Source organism: Artemia franciscana, chromosome 14 (genome assembly GCF_032884065.1).
Source record: "Artemia franciscana chromosome 14, ASM3288406v1, whole genome shotgun sequence".
Taxonomy (NCBI): domain Eukaryota; kingdom Metazoa; phylum Arthropoda; class Branchiopoda; order Anostraca; family Artemiidae; genus Artemia; species Artemia franciscana.
The window spans coordinates 29,089,709-29,111,114 of NC_088876.1; the positions used below are offsets into that span (position 1 = coordinate 29,089,709).

At 36.5% G+C, this 21,406-nt stretch overlaps 1 protein-coding gene across 2 annotated transcripts in view; it reads left to right on the top strand.

Moving 5' to 3' along the window:
* Positions 1-21,406, top strand: part of LOC136035542 (repulsive guidance molecule A-like) — a 53,989-nt gene that overhangs the window by 15,146 nt on the left and 17,437 nt on the right. Inside the window, exon 1 of one of the 2 annotated variants that reach the window (XM_065717393.1) lies at positions 2,655-2,768. The exons of the other annotated variant lie outside the window; for it this stretch is intronic. The gene's annotated coding sequence lies outside the window, so the exon portion shown is untranslated. Of the gene's footprint in view, positions 1-2,654; positions 2,769-21,406 lie in introns of those variants that run through there. 2 annotated transcript variants of the gene reach the window in all.

A 21,406-nucleotide genomic window follows, 5' to 3' on the forward strand; every position in this document is an offset into this window, starting at 1 on the left:
TGAAAGCACCCCAATTTCAGCTTATTCCTAGAAAGTGGTAGGGGTCTAACCTCTGTGGTTTTTACAGAAAGTGTGGACCTTAGGCTGGATTGATGAATATGACTTTGCATTTTGGAAAGCTCCATAGAACTCTTGCCTGGGGCCAAAAAGTATGGTTTTTGCTTGTGTTTCTACCCATTTCTTTTTGTGATTTCAGCTGATTTTATCATTTGGTTTTAGCACTTGGGATTGCAATAGAGAAATGGAATCAGATGTGCCTCTTAAACTTTACTCATTGCTAAAAAATTAGAGTTTATCTTTTGCTCCTTTCTAAGTAATGATGTTAGAAACTTGGCCTTTGGCAAAAAAGTCAACTTTTGAACTGAGATACATTTTTTTATGGCAATAGCTATTGATGAGCTGATCAAAGTATATGTCATCCATTTTTTGGTAGAAAAATTCCTTCATGAGATATACCCAGTTTAAAAATTTAAAGGGGTTGACAACTTTAGTAGTACTTGTGAGTGTGTACCTAGTATTTATTTTAAGATCCTTACAGATTAACAACTTCAGCATTTAATCAAAGCAAGGGAACAAAACCAAAGTGTTGCTCTTGCAATACTTTACTTGGCGAAGAACAAAGGTTGCCACCACACCTCACATTGCCTATGCAATGTAGATATAGTTTAACATCTATATCAAGAAGGCCTCATAATCTGTCAGAAATAAATATTCCTGTATGCCAATGATTCAAAAATCATCAGCCCTGAAAAAACAACCAAAGACAGAGCCTTATTAAAAGCTAACCTAGACAAATTCTCTGATTGGGCAAAACTCTAGAGTTTAGAATTTAATATTCAAGATATGTAAAACAATCCATTTGAAATTTGAATGTGAGGGATCATTATCACAAATGTGGAATAGATGGTGTTGGGCAAATGATGGTTCCTTCCATGCTGAAAGAGATTGGATATGCTTGTGATTGGATATACTGAGAGACTTGGATATACTTGTGGATGAGTGAATGGAAATTTGGCAAACATGCTCAGTCAGTTGCCTCCAACATCATAAAGACCCTGGGAATTGTAAGACAAACATTCTGCAGTAGGTCACCAAAGTTGATGTCAAAGCTATACAAAGGACTTCTTTGACCAAAACTGGAATTTGGCATGACTATGGCAACCCTATTCATTATAGGCAACAAGAAAAAACTAGAGAGTGTCCAAGGGCAGGCAACTAAATCAATAGAGGGTTATAAAAGCCTGGACAACCAATCCTGTCTGGAGAAGTTACAGATTCTACCCTTTCCTATCAACAGAAGTGTGGGGATGTCATCATGGCCTACAAAATGCTGAACACTCAGTCCATGCAATAAAATATGGTAAAATTCTAGTTAATTTACTTCTTGCTATCTCAGAAAGGGTTTAGGTTAGGAAAATGAAACTTTCAGGGATGAATCTACAGAATACAGTTTGACCCAGGAAGGTATTTTGAAGCAACTACCTCCACTCCTTCTCCCTCTAGAGAGCCCTGACCTTTGATGTGTGTTATAAAACTAAAACCTTGCAAAATAGATCTTCTGCTTAATTGAAGTACAACTAAATTGTTTTCTGCTTCATAACTTTGCTCAATTCAGTTTTGTAAGGTCTTAAAGATATGCAAATACATTTCCTAAATTTTGAAAAAAAACATTGATGTGGCTCAGAATTCTATTCAAATAACAGGAATTGTATTTTCAGAACTAAAGACAGAGAAAAAGCAACTAGTAACTGAAAATTAAGGTAAAATGTTGTTTTTTCAAAATTTCAATAGGTACAGACCTGTCATGTAGGTGAATTTCAGGGCCCTCTAAAGGAAGGAGTGGAGGTGGGTACTTTAAAATAGCCTACCTTCCCAGGACATACTTTAGCCTGTAGACCCATCCCTGAAAGCTTTATTTTCCTAAATTACACCTTTTCCAAGATAGCAAGAAGTCAATTAACTAGAATTTTACCCAAAATATGCTTGAACATGACCAGTCAACAAGAATTAGAGAACATACCAAGAAGCTGTACTGCAAACAAGCCAACACCAGACTGACTTCTTCTCAAATAGAGTCACAAAGCTCTGGAGCTCCCTAGGCAAAGGAGCAATCTTAACCCTTAGTAACAAAGCTCTGGAGCTCCCTAGGCAAAGGAGCAGTCTTAACCCTTAGTATGGAGGCCTTCAAGGGAGCTATGGACTAAGATTGGTTGTCCAAGTCATGGCTTTAAAAATGGGATTCAGCCAATACATTGGCTTAAAATCTTTACTAGCCAGTACCTATAGGATAATTCCTTATTCGCTGCACAATACGATTTCAGGCAAGTAAGGTAATGTTGAAAACTACATATTTGCCCTAGCCTATATCCTAGAATCAAGAGTGCGCCGGTACTTTTAAAGTAGCCACTATAAATCTATGACAAATGTGAATAAGCCTAGACTGTCTAATAATAAGCCTAGATTAAATAATAATAGGCCTAGTTTAGGAATGTAATCTAGTAGCCTACCTCCTGTTACGTAAAATTTAAATTTTACGCAGACGTTTTTCGAATTAATATAGTATATGACAAGCTACCATCTATTAAAAGAATAAAATAAGATTCTAGATGACTGAAACTTCCAATCCAAGGTTTATATTATTTATGAAAGTTTGCTGAACAGCAGCAACAAAAATATTGAAATTGTCTAGCAGAAACCTAATTGTAACTTTTCTGTTCCCTATGTTCACTGCATTGCAACTGGATTTCAAAGAAATATTTGAAAATTAGGTAAGCTTATTCTCTGGTATGAGTAGCCTATTACGAGGCCTAAATATTTCTAGTAGGCCTATTACTCATTTAGCCTATGCTAGTTGTACTCCTGTGTTCAATAGACTTATTGTAATTGATTTTGGTATTAGTGCATAGTTGGGGCTATTAAGAAGAAAAAAGTTCTCACTTCAGGAGGTCATTGTTTTATCTTGCTGGCAATCTCAATTTAAGATAGCCTAATATAGACGTACTTCAGTCTAGAATGTCACTAGAACAACAAGGCACAGTGGGAAAAACAAGTAGCATAAACTAGGGCCTGTAGGCCTAGACCTATTAATGATATGGTGAATTAAATAAAAACAAAATCACTGTCTATTCTGATGACTACGCTTTTGGAGTCTCTAGAAAACAAAGTGACCTTATTAAAATCTGAACATAGGCACAAGGCAAATCAGTATCAAATTTAGTGCTTAAGATGTGGGTTAATTTATAGCAAACAGTATTACTGGCTTTTGTATAAAGTGAATATACCACTTGATGCCTTTTATTATACTCTTTACAAATATAATAATCACTTCTACTGGGAATTCAGATTTAAGCACTTTTTGACCTCTTATAAATGACCTAAATATAGGGTATAAAAAAGGCTTAAACATTGGTCTCAGACTATGAATTTAACTATATTAAATACAACAATGGCTGGTTTACATATTTAATATAGGCCTATGCTAAGCTTTACCCCCACCCTCCTGATGTGCAAATATATAGCCCAAATTTGTTTCTAAACTATTACAGATTTGCAATTTCAAATATCCTATTATTTTGTAAAAAAACAGTTGCCTTAAATTCTCCTTGCCTTAAATTGCAGTTTTGAGAAAATTTAGGATTTCAATCTTTGTTATGCTCTATGATGATATCTGTAGGAATAATTATACACTGTTTGTGTTGAGGAATCAGCTACTCTCCAGTTTAGTAGAAACTCTTGACATAGCCACTCTTAGTCAATTTTGTACTTAAATGTGAGATATGATTCAGCAGATACTGTCTTCTGAAAGCTGGTTCTATAGGTTGGCAACATAAATACCCACATAAACTTTTCTAAGGGGGAATCAGATGCCTAATCATAATGGCAGGTGAGAAGCAGGGGATGTTATTACAATAATAAAAGAAAGTTTCATTATAAATACATTTAGATAAAAATTCTGAAATACAACATAGCAAAATTTTAAATGAAAAGGATACACAGGCAAAGGGACCTCATGTCCAAAACCTAGAATAAAAGAAAATTAGACTCACACAAGAGTTGCATAAAGATTTACTGTTTTTCAAGGTTAAAATAGGTGTTAACTTGTCTTTGTACAATATCCTAAGTCTTAGAATATGGTAAAGAAAGATTAGGGATAGGGACTTAGAAATACCTTCCAGGGGGATTCTTAGACTCTGAATTCATTCTTGGAAACTTTATTTACCTGTCCTGGATCAACAACTTGGGTGCCAAGTTTTGGTTTTATAATAGTACACACAGCTTGTGCAATTTTTGCAAGATCTTAAATTGCAGCTAGGAGCAATATAAGGATTATCCATCCTTGTGATGCTCCATGAAAAAAAGAATTTGTTTGATGTAGATTGTGGCTTTTAGATTAGACTCTTGTGGAGGACTCTGTAGCTTCCCAATTGTAAAGGAACTCCTGGCAGAGCCATTCCCTATCAAGGTGGGACTTGAACATGTCAGTTGGAGTAGCAGAAACTGTTTCTTCAGAGAGCTGGTTCCTCATATTGATGATTCTTTGGCTGAAGAAGTGGCTTCTATGTCTACTTGTGGAACTCTGCATAGATAGCTTCAATAAATGTCCTCTAGTACCAGAATGCAAGGGCTGTGCAAAGAGACCAGGAAGGGTATTTTTAGAGAGGATTTTTTTGGTTAAAAGAATGTCACCCCTTTTCCATTATTGGCAGCTTCAAATGATGTACTCTTTTTTGTATAGAAATTTATTCATGTTGCTAACCATCTTAGTGGCACAATGCTGGACATCCTCAAGCAACTTATCTTTTTTGAAGAAAGGGGCTGCCAATGACATTCCAACCTCCAGGCATGGACAGACAAGCACCTTATATAACTTCATAAGAACTCTAGGGTGTTGGCTGGAGATGGTTCTTTTTATGATACAGAGGGTTTTGTTTGCAGAAGATGAAACAGGCTTAGCATGGCTGCTAAACTTTAGTTTGTGATCTACAATAACCCCAAGATCTCTTTCATTGGAAAAAGCAGAAAGGAAGTTGCCTTGAAGGAAATACTTATGATGCTTACCTTACCTTAAATTGCAGCTTGGAGTGATATAAGGATTATCCATCCTTGTGATGCTCCATGAGAAAAAAAAGAATTCGTTTGGTATAGATTTTGGCTGTTAGATTAGACTCTTGTGGAGGACTCTGCAGCTTCCCAATTGTAAAGGAACTCCTGGCAGAGCCATTCCCTATCAAGGTGGGACTTGAACATGTCAATGGAGAGCTTCAAAGAATGTCCTCTAGTACCAGAATGCAAGGGCTGTGCAAAGAGACCAGGAAGGGTATTTTTAGAGAGGATTTTTTTGGTAAAAATAATGTCACCCCTTTTCTGTTGGTATGTCAGCGTTGGCAGCTTCAAACGATGTAGTCTTTCTTTGTATGGAAATTTATTCATGTTGGTAACCATCTTAGTGGCATGATGCTGGACATCCTCAAGCAACTTCCTATCTTTTTTGAAGAAAGGGGCTGCCAATGACATTCCAACCTCCAGGTGTGGATGTACAAGCGCCTTATATAACTTCTTAAGAACTCTAGGGTGTTGGCTGGAGATGGTTCTTTTTATGATACCGAGGGTTTTATTTGCAGAAGATGAAACAGACTTAGCATGGCTGCTAAACTTTAATTGGTGATCTACAATAACCCCAAGATCTCTTTCATCAGAAACAGCAGAAAGGAAGTTGTCTTAAAGGAAATACTTATGATGCTTGTTATTTTTGCCAAAATGAATTACATGGCATTTGTCAACATTGAAAGTCAGAAGCCACATGTTAGCCCATCTTTCTAGACTATCAAGATCTGTTTGAATTGATTGCTGGTCAGAGAGAGTAGCCGCTTTTCTGACTAGTTTTCAGTCATCTGTGTAAAGGGTAATAAGATCGGAAAGAAGGGTGGGTAATTTGTTAACATAGAAGTTGAAAAGTGTTGGTCCAAGAATAGTGCCCTGGGGCACGCCACTTAATACAGTTGTGGGAAAAGAGAAGTGAGGAGTTCCCTGCAAATCAAAAACTCTGTGATCTTTCAGAAAGGAAGCCCATAATCCACTGTACAACACCTTTGTTAACACCTGCAGCCCTCAATTTGATTATGAGGAATTCATGACAAACTTTGTCAAATGCTTTGGACAGATCAAGAAGAATCATGTCGACAGGAAAACCCTCATCAAGCAGTGTAGTCACTAATTCATATGTTTGGATAAGGTTAGTGTCCACAGATCTACCAGATCTGAAACCATGTTGTGATGTGGAAAGGATATTATTGACCTCAAGATGTTCAATTAGAGCTTTATTAACAAATCTCTCAAGCACCTTAACAACTGCAGAGGTGATGCTTATGGGATGGTAATTCTCTGCTGAGTCTCTTTGTCCCTTTTTATGGATTGGGGTTATATAAGATGTTTTCCAATCATGTGGTAGTTCCCCATTTTGAAGAGATAACCAGAACAGCATGCACAGAGGGTAGCTGAGAGCTTTTCAACACTCCCTAAGAAGACGTGGATGAACACCATCTGGTCCCTTTGACTTATTTACATCAAGCTTCTCAAGGCTATTGAAAACCATTAATTCACCTACTGGCAGATCAGGCATAGGGAAAAGCACTTCATACAATGGAGGATCTGGTGAGGAGGTGCCTGAATTTTGGGTAAAGGCAGAAGCAAATTGTGCATTTAGAATGTCAGCCTTATCTATCAGAGATGAGTGTAATACACTGTGGTCAACAAGGTCAGGAATAGTATGATGATTTGGGTTATTAGAAGAGACATGTCTCCAAAAAGATTTTGGGTTTTACTTAATCTCAGAAGCCAAATTTTCCTCGTAGGCAGATTTCAGTTTTTTTACAGAATCTGTTACCCGATTCTGTACTGCCTTATAAAATGACAGGGTCTCCTGGTTCCTCTTCTTCATATACTGTTTCCAAGCTCTAGATTTCTGGTTAATCAGCTTCTTAACTTCCTTAGTGAGGAAGGGAAGTGTTTTGGGCTGTTTCCTAAAAATAACCCTGGAATGTTTCTTTTCAAGAGCAAGAAGAGTTTTTTTGAAATTTAGCCATGACTCATTGATGTCACTGGTGATAAGCATTGACCAGTGTGCAGATGAAAGTTCCTGCTGTATTGCCTCATAGTTGGTGAAAGTCTGAGGACGAAATTTAGGTTAACAACTATTTAGAGACAACACAGACAGAATAACTAGGTGGTCACTACTAGCAATTGGCAGTAAATAATCATTATGAATGAGGGAATCAGTATCACGCAAAATGACAAGGTCTAGCAGCAAGGAATTCTGATCAGCTCTATAGCATGTAGGCTTATCAATAGTCTGATGAAGAAAATTATTTGATAGGCAAGATAAAAAAGGTGAGTCTCTACTATTAGATGAAATATGTCCAGTTCCTTCAACCCACTCAATTGCAGGAAAATTAAAATCTCCAGTGATTATTAACTCAAATGAGCTAGGAAGGGAAATTGAAGATGTCATTTCCTCAATGATAGTTTTGAGGGCCAATTCACTATCTTCAATGGAAGGAGAACTTGGACTTTGATAAACGCACCCAAGACGCAAATTTTTATTAGCAATGGAGATATCAAGCCATACACTTTCTATCAAAGATATATCAAGCATAGTAGGATTTACAACACTAACCTGGATACCATCTCTTACATAAACACCAACTCCTCTTCGACAATTTGAGTGCGCCAAGTTGCTAAATAGTTGATATCCCGAGATCTGTAGGGATGTTTCAATAACCACCAAAAAACTATGTTTTGGTAACAATTCAACAAAACTTGCAATATCTGCTGCTTCCTCCCTAAGAAGCACTCCAGATTCTAGGAGCTTATTTGTCAGACAGTCAACATTGCTTGAAAGAACATGGAAAGTATTTTCAGAAAGGGGCTTCTGACCCGGGAAATTTGGCTGTTGAGACTCAGAGGCAATATCAGATATAGTACTTGAAAAACTTGAATCTGCTGAATTCTGACATGACACAAGCAAATTATTAGATATAACATTTGAATTAACATTAGCAGAAATAGCTCTTAATATGGGAAACATTTGGAGAAGGATTGGATGAAGCTTCACAAGAAATATCAACTGATGATTTATCAAAACAAAGCACTGGGGAAACAAAACTATTTACATGAGGATGCGATGATATGACTAGGTTTTCATTGTGGATTGCTTTGGAGGGGACCGGGGTGGCGCTTCCCAACTGCAATGAGCACCCTCGTTTTTTGGAATGATTTGGCCCTTGAAGATCATGAGGTTGGGCTTACCTGAGCTTATTCTTCTTTTCAACTCCTCAACTAAAGCCTTACTCCTGTTTCTCTCTGTCTTGGATGCGTCACCACGAAATTGTATATCCTCATGGAGCTCGTGGGAGCGGTTGATGATTGACCTTTTGATGTCCAGGCTTGGGACAGTCTGGGATCCCAAACGCAACAATGTTAAGGGCTCTATGTTGTCTGTCCCTTTCTTCAGAAAAATGGCGCTGGATCTCACTATCAAGATGCAGGGTAAGATTGGCTTTGATGCTTGTTGTCTCTTGAAGAACTACCATCTGGACTTCGGAACGCATTTCAGAGAGGGAGCATTTTTTGGACACCTGGGTTTCCAGTGCTGACACTTGTGATTCTATCTCACTGACAGTTTTTGAGATTTCAGCTTTTAATGATGTTTCCAAGTCTTTTAAAAATGCTTGGGCAATTTCTTGAAAGGCCGCTTGAGATGGGAATTTATCTCAACACTAGGATTTTGAGTATTAACAGATGTTGATCCGTATTTACATGCTGGGCACTTGATACAAATATCTACACATCGGGAGATTTTTGTGATAAGCAGATATTCAGGTTCAGGCATGTCTAGACACTCAGTACATATCCACTTGTCACACCCATCACAAAGAATGGCATAAGAATCATTTTCTAACGCAATATTGCAGGCAAGACAATTGTCGGATCCTTTTTTTGGACTTATATGAGTCCTTTTTGGTCTTCTACTTGATGTGGCCTTAATTTCGCTAGGTGGCGGCATGATATGAGAAAAAAAGCACTGGAAAAAAATGCAGGGGAAAAAAAGCTTTCAGCCAACAGATATCAATTTATCACAGGGTTTTCAGAACTTGGGGGACCTGTGGGAAGCGCGGATACTCAAATCGCCTATCCCCAGCAGTTTAAGGATGGATATCCTGCCGGTACCAATATGGCTCTTCATGTTTGTTATCACTCTCTTCTGCACAGGTTTCCCCAAATGCAGAAGATAAACGATTCAGCTTACGTAATCTGTGGCTTTATCAGAAAAACAGATGCTTCGCAAATTTAGACCGGCAACTCTGTATAGGTAAATAATGAAGAACGGGAAGATGTGCAATTCCCTGGAGAATTGAAAATAAAATGAATTGCCCTAAAGTCTAAATATATCAATCACAGCACTGAGGTAGGTCCCTTAAATCAACACCTAGGGTAACACAAGACCAGGGAAAATCCAAAAAACAAAGAAAAACAGTTTTATCTCAGAGTTTAATACATATATATCCAGGGTTCAAATTTATGCAGCCTCATGGATTTGTTATTGTTGATGTTATTGTTTGCCAAAATGGATTACATGGCATTTGTCAACATTGAAAGTCAGAAGCCACATGTTAGCCCATCTTCCTATCAAGATCTGTTTGAATTGATTGCTGGTCAGAGGGAGTAGCCGCTTTTCCTACTAGTTTCGAGTCATCAGCGTAAAGAGTAATAAGATTTGAAAGAAGGGTTGGTAGTTTGTTAACATAGAAGTTGAAGTGTTGGTCCAAGAATAGTGCCCTGGGGCACGCCACTTAATACAGTTGTGGGAGAAGAGAAATTAGGAGTTCCTTGCAAATCAAAAACTCTGACACTTTGTGATCTTTCAGAAAGGAAGCCCATAATCCACTGTACAACACCTTCGTTGACACCTGCAGCCCTCAATTTGATTATGAGGAATTCATGACAAACTTTGTCAAATGCTTTGGACAGATCAAGAAGAATCATGTTGACAGGAAAACCCTTATCAAGCAGTGTAGTCACTAATTCATATGTTTGGATGAGGTTAGTGTCCACAGATCTACCAGATCTGAATCCATGTTGTGATGTGGAAAGGATATTATTGACCTCAAGATGTTCAATTAGGGCTTTATTAACAAATCTCTCAAGCACCTTAACAACTGCAGAGGTGATGCTTATAGGACAGTAATTTTCTGCTGAGTCTCTTCCTCCCTTTTTATGGAGTGGGGTTATATAAGATGTTTTCCAATCGTGCGTTAGTTCCCCATTTTGAAGAGATAACCGGAACAGCATGCACAGGTGGTAACTGAGAGCTTTTTGACACTCCTTAAGAAGATGTGAATGAACACTGTCTGGTCCCTTTGACTTATTTACATCAAGCTTCTCAAGGCTATTGAAAACCATTACTTCACTTACTGACAGATCAGGCATAGGGAAAAGCACTCCTTCATACAATGGAGGATCTGGTGAGGAGGTACCTGAATTTTGGGTAAAGGCAGAAGCAAATTGTGCATTTAGAATGTCAGCCTTATCTATTGGAGATGAGTGTAGTACACTGTGGTCAACAAGGTCAGGAATAGTATGATGATTTGGGTTTTTAGAAGAGACATGTCTCCAGAAAGATTTTGGGTTTAACTTGATATCAGAAGCTAATTTTTCCTCTTAAGCAGATTTCAGTTTTTTTTACAGAATCTGTTACATGATACTGTACTGCCTTATAAATTGACAGGGTCTCCTGGTTCCTCTTCTTCATATACTGTTTCCAAGTTCTCGATTTCTGGTAAATCAGATTCTTAACTTCCTTAGTGAGGAAGGGAAGTGTTTTGGGCTGTTTTCTAAAAATAACCCTGGAATGTTTCAAGAGCAAGAAGAGTTTTTTTGAAATTTAACCACAACTCATTGATGTTACTGGTGATAAGCATTGACCAGTCTGCAGATGAAAGTTCCTGCTGCATTGCCTCATAATCAGTGAAAGTCTGAGGACGAAATTTAGGTTGAAGACGACTATTTAGGGACAACACAGACAGAATAACTAGGTGGTCACTACTAGCAATTGGCAGTAAATAATCATTACGAATGAGGGAATCAGTATCATGCAATATGACAAGGTATAACAGCAAGGGCTTCTGATCAGCTCTATAGCATGTAGGCTTATCAATAGTCTGAAGAAGAAAATTATTTGATAGGCAAGTAAAAAAGGTGAGTCTCTACTATTAGATGAAAAATGTCCAATTCCTTCGACCCACTCAATTGCAGGAAAATTAAAATCTCCAGTGATTATTAACTCAAATGAGCTAGGAAGGGATATTGAAGATGTCATTTCATCAATGATAGTTTGAAGGCCAATTCACTATCTTCAAGGGAAGGAGCACTAGGACTTCAATAAACGCACCCAAGACGCAAATTTTTATTAGCAATGGAGATATCAAGCCATACACTTTCAATCAAAGATATATCAAGCATAGTAGGATTTACAACACTAACCTGGATACTATCTCTTACTTAAACACCAACTCCTCTTCAACAATTTGGGTGCTCCAAGTTGCTAAATAGTTGATATCTTGAGATCTGTAGAGATGTTTCAGTAACCGCCAAAAAACTATGTTTTGGTAACAATTCAACAAAACTCACAGCATCTGCTGCTTCTTCCCTAAGAAGCACTCCGGATTCTAGAAGCTTATTTGTCAGACAGTCAACATTGCTTGAAAGAACACGAAAGCGTTTCCAGAAAGTGGCTTCTAACTCGGGAAATTTGGCTGTTTAGACTCAGAGGTAACATCAGATATGGTACTTGAAAAACTTGAATCTGCTGAATTCTGACATGACAGGAACAAATTATTAGATATAACATTAGCAGAAACAACACTTAAATCAACATGGGAAACATTTGGAGAAGGATTGGATGAAGCTTCACAAGAAATATCAACTGACAATTTATCAAAACAAAGCACTGGGGAAACAAAACTATTTACATGAGGATGCAATGATATAACTAGGTTTCCATTGCAGATTGGTTTGGAGGGGGCCTTGGTGTGGTTTCCCAACTGCAATGAGTAGCCTTGTTTTTTGGAACAATTTGGCCCTTGAAGATCATGAGGTTAGGCTCACCTGAGCTTGTTCTTCTTTTCAACTCTTCAACTAAGGCCTTTCTCCTGTTTCTCTCTGTCTTGGATGCGTCACCACGAAATTGTATATCCTTGTGGAGCTTGCAGGAGCGGCTGATGATTGACCTTTTGATGTCCATGCTTGGGACAGTAAAAGGAACAGGACGAGGGCTTGCAGATGGCAGAGAGTTAGTAGGGATCGGAAGTCTTCTCATGTTATTGATGTGAACGTCTCTGAGCTTATACTTTTGATCAATATAAGACTTGATGAATAGTTGGTCATTGGGTTGCAGAGGGACCCCAAACGCAACAATGTTAAGGGCTCTATGTTGTCTGTCCCTTTCTTCAGAAAAGTGGTGCTGGATCTCACTATCAAGATGCTGGGTAAGATTGGCTTTGATGCTTGTTGTCTCTTGAAGAACTACTGTCTGGACTTCAGAACGCATTTCAGAGAGTGAGCATTTTTTGAACACCTGGGTTTCCAGTGCTGACACTTGTGATTTTATCTCACTGACAGTTTTTGAGATTTCAGCTTTTAGTGATGTTTCCAAGTCTTTTAAAGATGCTTGGACAATTTCTTGAAAGGCCACTTGAGATGGGATTTTATCAATGATCTCATTTTTAATGCTATTTATTGTAGCTTGTACGATATTCTCAACACTTGGATTTTGAGTATTAACAGATGTTGATCCGTATTTACATGCTGGGCACTTGATACAAATATCTACACGTCAGGAGATTTTCGTGATAAGCAGATATTCAGGTTCAGGCATGTCTAGACACTCGGTACATATCCACTTATCACATCCATCACAAAGGATGGCATAAGAATCATTTTCTAATGCAATATCGCAGGCAAGACAATTGTTGGATCCTTTTTTCGGACTTATATGAGTCCTTTTTGGTCTTCTACTTGATATGGCCTTAATTTCGCTAGGTGGCAGCATGATATGAGAAAAAAGCGCTGCCTTTTTTTTTAATTTGGGGAAAAAACTTTCAGCCAACAGATAGCAATTTGTCATGGGGTTTTCAGAACTTTGGAGGGGGGGGGTGAATTTAGACCCGTGGGAAGTGCGGATACTCAAATCGCCTATCCCCAGCAGTTTAAGGATGGATATCCCACCGGTACCAATACGGCTCTTTGTGTTTGTTATTGCTCTCTTTTGCACAGGTTTCCCCAAATGTAGAAGATAAACGATTCAGCTTACGTAATTTGTGGCTTTATCAAAAATAGATACTTCACAAATATAGACCGGCAACACTGTATAGTTAAAATAATGAAGAACGGGAAGATGTGCAATTCCTTGGCCATGTAAAATATATCTCTTTCATAATAGGGCTATTCTCATCCTCAAACTGAATTCCCTCATATCTTCACAATAAAAATAATTATAGAATAGCAAAAGAAAAACTTAAACTTACAATCCAGCTGTCAAATTGACCCTCTCTCTTTCAGTGCTCAAATTTGATTGAACAAAATGAACAAGTTCCAGTAAAATTTTTATCACAAGAAAATCTTTTCAAACAGTCTGTTTTAGCAAGCTGTGACTAAGAAGCAGCTCAGGCCATTCACCAAACTATTTATCAAACCTCCAAAGATGAAACTTTTTGACAATTGATACATCAACAGAATGGCTTTTTATGCTGATTTAGATGTAGAGGATTCATTAAGTGTATTTTTACTCACCAATAGGTACAAGTCTGAGAACATTTGCCTGATTTTTGAAAAAAAAGATGAAACACCTCTGAAAAAGCAAGCAATCTTAGTGAAAATTGTATTATTACATTCATCATATTAGAGAACCCTATTGTAGACGTTTTGAGCTCCTATCTACAAAAAAGTAGTTACTGTATCTTTTTTCACAAAGGAAAGATTATGGATATGGTACATGTTTTTTTTTTCAGGGGTGATTGTTTCAATCTAAAGGTCATAGAAAATCAGTAGAGAGCTCATTTGAGCATAAATTTAAAGTTCTTGGGCCCTTTTTAAGTGGTCATAAAGATTGTGCCACAGGAAAATGTTGTCTTCTGCTGTTCAATAACATTAAACTACAATTTTCCCTAAAGAGGAGCAAGTTGATAGCAGTTGAAATCCAAGATAACCAATGATTGTAAAGTATGAAAAAAAAAACTATATTCTATGGTTCTCAGTTGCAGAAGCTGTAATGCTGCAAGTTAAATCACTTTGTTTTTTAGGGAATTATGTTTAATAATGTATAATTGGGCATCAAGTATGTATTATGAAGGAAGGGTAGTGAGTCATTCTATTGGTGGGAGAGAAGGTACAAGTGGCTAAAAAGAACCCATTGCAATGCCCAAACTGTTAACTCTTCATGAGTTTTCAAGTGAATATAGAAAGGGATAGGGGAGGAGAGTTGAATTTGTATCTCATATCCTAGAATTTAGATTAAGCCTAAATAATTGTGCTGTGGGATGATATCTCCATTCTTATGGAAGAGAGGTGCTTCTGAAATGTATATTAAAGCTTTATTAAGTAAAATGATTTGCTTCTAGTTTCACAAAATTATATATAGAAATTTGTAAGTGCACATCAGCTATTATGAAGGGGTGGTGGTGGTTGTTCATTTTGCACATAGGGGAAGAGGGGGCAGATGCTTCAAAAAGTGTATTTTAATTCTGGATATCCTAACTCTCATTAAGCGTCCAGATAAATGTAGAATAAGTTTTGGGGAAGGGGATGGGGCTCACATATAATCCTTATTTTCTTTTTATATACAATATTTTAGTGCATTTAGAAATATGTACATAGTGTGTTTAGACATCAGAGAACCCTAATACCCTAAATTGCAGCTTGGAGCAATCTAGGGATTTCTCCTTGTAGAGCTCCAGAGTTGACGATTTGAGTTGTTTTCAAAGTTATTTAGTGACCAGGTGCAGTTGGGTGATCAATAGCTTCCCAGTTGAGTTTACACTCCCTGGAGGACCACTCAGCTCCCAGCCTCTATTTAAAGATGTCTACAAATTCAGCAGTAACAGTTTCTTTGAAGAGTTTATTCCAATCATTGATGATTCTTGAGAAAATCATTGAGTGTGGACTCTGGGTAGATTGTTTAAGAAGTTTCATGTGATGACCTCTAGTCCTTAAGTTAGGACCATCAGTGGGAAATAATGCTGGGAGCATATTAGCCCTCAATAATTTATAGCTTAGAAGGGCATCCTCTCTATTTATTCCTGTATACAAGTGTTGGGAGTTTCAGTTTTGTTAGTCTTGCAGGGTAGGAAGGTTCCTGCGTGCCTGATATTACTTTGTTGTCATGTCTCTGCATATCTCTATATCTGCATATCTCTATATCTGCATGTCTCTATCTTCCAACACTTTTGTGTCTTTTTTAAAGTAAGGGGAGGCTAGAGCCATTCTAAGTTCCAGCTTTGGATGCATAAGTCCCTTGTACAGAAGACTGATGACTTAAGTGGAACAAGCAGAAAGAGTATTCTTAATCAGTCTAGCACCAGCAGCAGCCTTTTTGGCATGAGTGCTGGAATTTGATTCATTATTGTAGAGGTTGCAATGGCTCCAACCACATGAAAGATCAAAAGTCGCACATAATTTCTATCCAAACAAATATATAATACCCTTTTTTGTCCACCCAAAATTCTGTTTTAAAAATTTCATTCAATTCAATTTATTATTAAAAAAAATACATAACAACAATAATAATAAAGATCCTAGAAGCGAACTTGTTAAGGACCAAAACAACAACAAAAAATTGAAAATGAAGAAGAGAAAGAAAAAGAAAAGAGAAAACATGGGTAATTAAAGCAAATTGAATAAACATTTAGAGAAATATAATATCAAGATTTTAGTACGTTGTTATATAGCGTGCGAAAACTTGTGGATAGCTCGATACTGGAGGGTATTAAATTCCATTGAAGTATAGATTTATAAATTGGGGATCGCTGGGCAGAACTAGAGATACACTTGGGGACAATGAAGGAACGGTTGGATGAACGGAGACAGTGGCCTTCAGAATTATTACTATTAAAATAAGATAATAAGTGGGGAGGAAGATTTTTATGGTAAGCGGAGTATTCAAGGGATAGATTTAATTTTTTGATGATTTGTTCAAAAGGGATAAAACCAAAATCGGAGTACAAGTCCTTGGTGGGATATAGTCGTGGCAACCGAAAAACTGCTTTGACGGCACGGTTTTGGGCAGATTTTAATTTATTGGTAACTGAAGGATAAGTATTGCCCCATACAGATCCGCAGTATGAGATATATGGGTAAATAAAAGAATAATAAAGGGTGACAAGGATATCCAGAGGAAGAAAATAATTTACACCATTAATCATACTTACCTGTCGCAAAATTATGGCTCTGATATAGGACACATGTGTTGCAAATGATAGGCAGGAGTCTATGTGGACACCAAGAAACTTGGCAACTTCGACCTGCGGGAGGAGATTGGTAGAATATTTTAGGCTCAAGTGCTGGCTGGCTCATTAAGGACTTATTCAACACAAATTTTGACAATATATTAAAATTTGGTCCAAAATTTGAACTGCAATCCAATATGTAAGTTTTTAAGCAGAAAAACTGAAAAGCAGGGTAATTACTATCAATTTACAATTATTGATATATAAAACTCAACAGCAAGAAACCGGGGGTTTGAGGGGCTGGTGCCCAACATCTTATTTTGGTTAGGTCTGGGCATGATTTGCGAAATCATCATAACTCTGCAACTAATGGGTATTTTAACCTAGACTTAAAACACTATAATAACAAGTTTCTTACTTCATAATATGCAAAAAGTTTCTATGTTGTAGTTCATGGTTTTCCTTTGTTTTTAATAACACATTTATCCAATTGCTCAGCAATTGGATATCACATTGGATACTAAGGAACAACATCAAAACAAATAGAAACTATTTATGTATGGGGGGGTTTGTCCTCTCCTCAATACCTCAATTTTTGCACTAAAGTTTGACCTTTTGTCCCAATTTTCAGAGAACGGCTCGTGAAACACAAGGGTCATTTAATTAGAAGCTTTTTTTAAAAGGACTGAAAACTTAAGCATGAAGAGGGGGCAGCCTTCCTCATATACGGAATTATCTCTGTTCATTAAGTTTTAATGTTGACAAAATTCCAAAGTGAAATTCAAATTTGTGGTAATTTTTTTTTTTTTACATGTGTAAATAGTTTTTGTGCAATATTTTTTTTGAGGAGGAGCTTACTCTCAGAAATCACGCAAACCAGGTAGCGTGGCAACACTGTGGCACATGCAGCGTTCTGAGATGTACACCAGGTGGTGGAAAGTGGGTGCCACTTGATTTTTTTTTATTTTGTTTCTGTTGTTTGATGTTTTGCTTAGTAATGATGCTTCAGATATCAACTTTAAAAAATGCCATGAGAAGTTAGAGGCAATAGAAAAAATCTGATTGCATATCATTCCATACAAATTGTGTATGTTTGGAAAAATAACATTCAATTTAGCATTAGTTGCTTGCATTAGTAGCATTTTAGTTGCTAGCATTTATTTCTGAAAGATATAACAAAATTTTATATAATAGATATGACATAATTCATATATAATAATAGATATAATACAATTTTATATAAAATATGATAAAATTTATAAGATTTATAATATTTATAATTAATAATTGTATAATTATTAATTATAAAATTTATAATTATATAATATAATATAATATGTAAATTATATATATATATATATATATATATATATATATATATATATATATATATATATATATATATATATATATATATATATATATATATATATATATATATATATATATATATATATATATATATATATAATATATAATATATATATATATATAAATATAATTATAATTTATAATTAATACTATTTATAATTTATAAGATTTATAAAGATATAATAGGTTTATATAATAGATAATAGATATAACATAAGATATAACATAATTTGATATAAGATTATAACAAAATTTTATCCAAAAATAAAAAATAATTTTTGCTTTAAAACTAGCGTTGATGAAAAAATGCTTGCATTGCAGAGAAATAGGGTTAGCTTGAAAAAGATTTTGCAGCCCAAAAACTTCTGCATTCTCATAACTTGGTTAGCTTGGCTAGTTAGCATTCTCCTAACTAGCTTTCCCTGGTTGTGTATTCCTTTTGCGGACTCATAATTTGTTATGTAAATGAAGTTTTGAATATAACGTGTATGATAAAAGGCGTAAATAACGTAGGCCTATATAATGTATACATCGCAAAAATTGTGGTTCTGTAAGTAAGTAAGGAGTGACTTGATTCAACACATCTGAAAAATCGTAAAGAAGAGAAAGCGATGACAATTGACTCAACTCGTCTCCTTATTATAAGTAAAAATACCCATCAAAAGTTATAAGCTGGAGAAAATTGGCCGATTTTCGAAAAAGGGAGGAGATATCCCCAAAAAGTACAGCGATCTTAATCAAAATCACACCATCAGATTCAATACATATTAAAACCCTACTATAGAGGTTTCAAGCTCCTACAAAAATGTGGAATTTTGCATTTTTGTCAGAAGAAAGATAACGGATCGTGTTTAGGCCTTTTTGGTTGTTTCTTAGTTGTTTTTTCCAGTGATTATTGTATCGAGCTATTGATTCTAGAAGATCGGGAGAGACCTGAATTGGTCGGAAATAAAAAAAAGTTCTAGTGCCCCTTCTAAGTGACGAAAAAGATTGGAGGGCAACTGGCCCCCTCCTACACCCCTTGTTTTCCAAACGCATAAGATGAAAATTTGAGATAGCAATTTGATTCTGCACAGTTGATAGGTCCAATAACAATGCCTCTGGGGATGATATGATCCCCCATAGTCCCCTGGGGAAAGGGTTGTAAGTTACGCAATTTGCCCATTGTTAACATAATATAGTATTTGTTATTGAGAAATATGCGAATTTTTGAGGGGTATTTTCTGCGAATGGGATTTTCCTAATAAAAGTTTCCAGGGGAAATGTTATCCAGTAGGAGGGAAGGGGATTTCCTGGCATGAATTGATAAACGGTCAGAAATCAAGTAAAAAACGTTTTTTTTTCGATGAAAGTAAGAAACAACGTTAAAACTCAAAACAAAGGAGATTTTTATGCATATGAGGGGGCTACACCTTCCTCAGCCCTCGTTCTTTACGCTAAAGTTTGATTATTTTTTTTTCACAATCCTTTGAGAAAGATTGCTGAAAAACATAGACCGTTGAATTTGAATGAGAAGTATTTTTCAAGAACTTGAAGACGTTAGCGAAATGAACGTCGTTGGAGGAAGGTGCAGCGCCCCTCATATGCGGAATAATTTCTTTTTGTTTTGAGTTCAATGTTGCTCCTTACTTTCAGCTGAAAAGGTGTCTTGTTTTTATTTAATTTACCAATAGAATAAATTTTTCAATTCCCGAGCTAAATTTGTTGCATAGTGAAGTTTGTACTTTGTAATATTATGTTAAAATTCCAATTTTCCCTAAAAAAAGGATGGTAAATGCATGTCTAGAAGGGGCTTAACAAGGCTGTTTGAAATTAAAATATTGCATAAAGGAATAGGAAAAGAAAAATCCAAGTCAAGTTTTCGGTTGTCCAGGTGTCTCGTTTTCTTATTATGCGTCTCGCTTGCAAAAATTCCATTCTACACTGTATAATGGCGTCCCCTTCCTTTTGGTGTTAAATTCATGATTCAATGCCTGTTCACTGGATTAAGGGTCGTAAATAATTGTAAAACCTATTTAACGATGACGGTCCGAGCCGTACTGGGAATCATACAATAGGGACCCCTGCTGAAATTGTCAGGTGCAAGACGGGAAAGAATACGGAATCCCTCACTTGAGATGAATTACCTGTACAACCTTTCTTCTAGGTGTGATTTGGGTTGTTGCTATTCATTAGCGGGGTTGAGGGTTTAGTTGTGTGGTGTAGGTGAACCTGTGTGAATCTGGTGAGAAATATTTTGCATGTCTGAAGGTATTAAAAATGTTATTTGGTTTTTTATTAGCAGATTTCAAAATGGGTCGTTTTAAGGGGCTTAATTTTGTCAATTTGTTTTTGGAGGGGGAAGAAAGAAGGAGTGGATTTTCCCAAGTCAAGTGGAAAATGAGCCAATACAGTACCATAAAAGCAAAGGTCTACTTAAGAAAACTGATGTTTCTGTGGTTGCTTGAATTATGTAGGCCTATCTTAGTTTCGACAAGATTTTTGAAGACCCTAAATTTCAGCTGGGGGGATCTGGGGAGTTGCCCCACTGTCCTATAGCAAATTGTGCCCCTGGATGGCCTTAGTTTTGTTTTTCAGCAGTTAGGAAGTATAAAAGGTTTTAGAAGAGGACGGGGGTTCATATTTGTGCGATGCGAAACTTTTGGGCAATTTTGTTGAGAATTGTGAAACGTATGTAAATGATTGGCCTACTTTAAATAATACTCCGATGATCATTTTTATGCACATTTTGAACTGAAGCCTTTCAGTTCAGTCTGACTCTGTCTTAAATAAAGTATTCCATAGCATTTCAGAATGATAGTGTAAACAGTTGATATACTAATGGTATTTTTCTAGTCATGCTTTAATGGTTGAAACATAAGAAAGTCTTTTTAATATAATTTTAAAAAGCTCAGTCTTTCGACAATGGAAAACTCCTATGTCATTTGACAGCTTGCTAATCAGGGAAAGAATGATAAAGCTGGGTGATTTTTAGAAAGTACAAGATAGACTTACCTCCGAAAATGGCTACCGCAAGCAGGCACGTACGCATGAATTTGTTTCGGGGGGACAAATCCTGCAAATCCATTATTCTATGAGAATTATAAGAACATTATGGGAAAATAAAAATAATGATAAGATTTCGGGGTGGGGAGGTCCCACCCCTCCCCAACATAAATGCACGAGGGCCAGAACCAAGGTATGATAAGCTAGTTTTGATGTTACTCGGTTGTTCTACATTTGTTTTTTTCATAGGCATGTATTTTGGGGGTGATACCTAGCACGGGGATACCATAGGGAATTTATGGTATGCACGCCACTTGCCTGGATAGGGAATTTAAAGTGCCGAAACCCTATAGGCAAGTGTATTCTCCTGATGAGTCCTTGTGTTGGGTTGTTGCCTCTGAATTATTTGTCTTTTTTTTACTGTTTTTAATATTTGGTAAATGACGACTTATACTTACTTACGACACGACTGCCTGTCCATGGATTATTCTTTATGGTTGATTGTGTATGGCTATGCTGTTTGACCTATGTAGTTGTATGGATGAGTAGGGTTA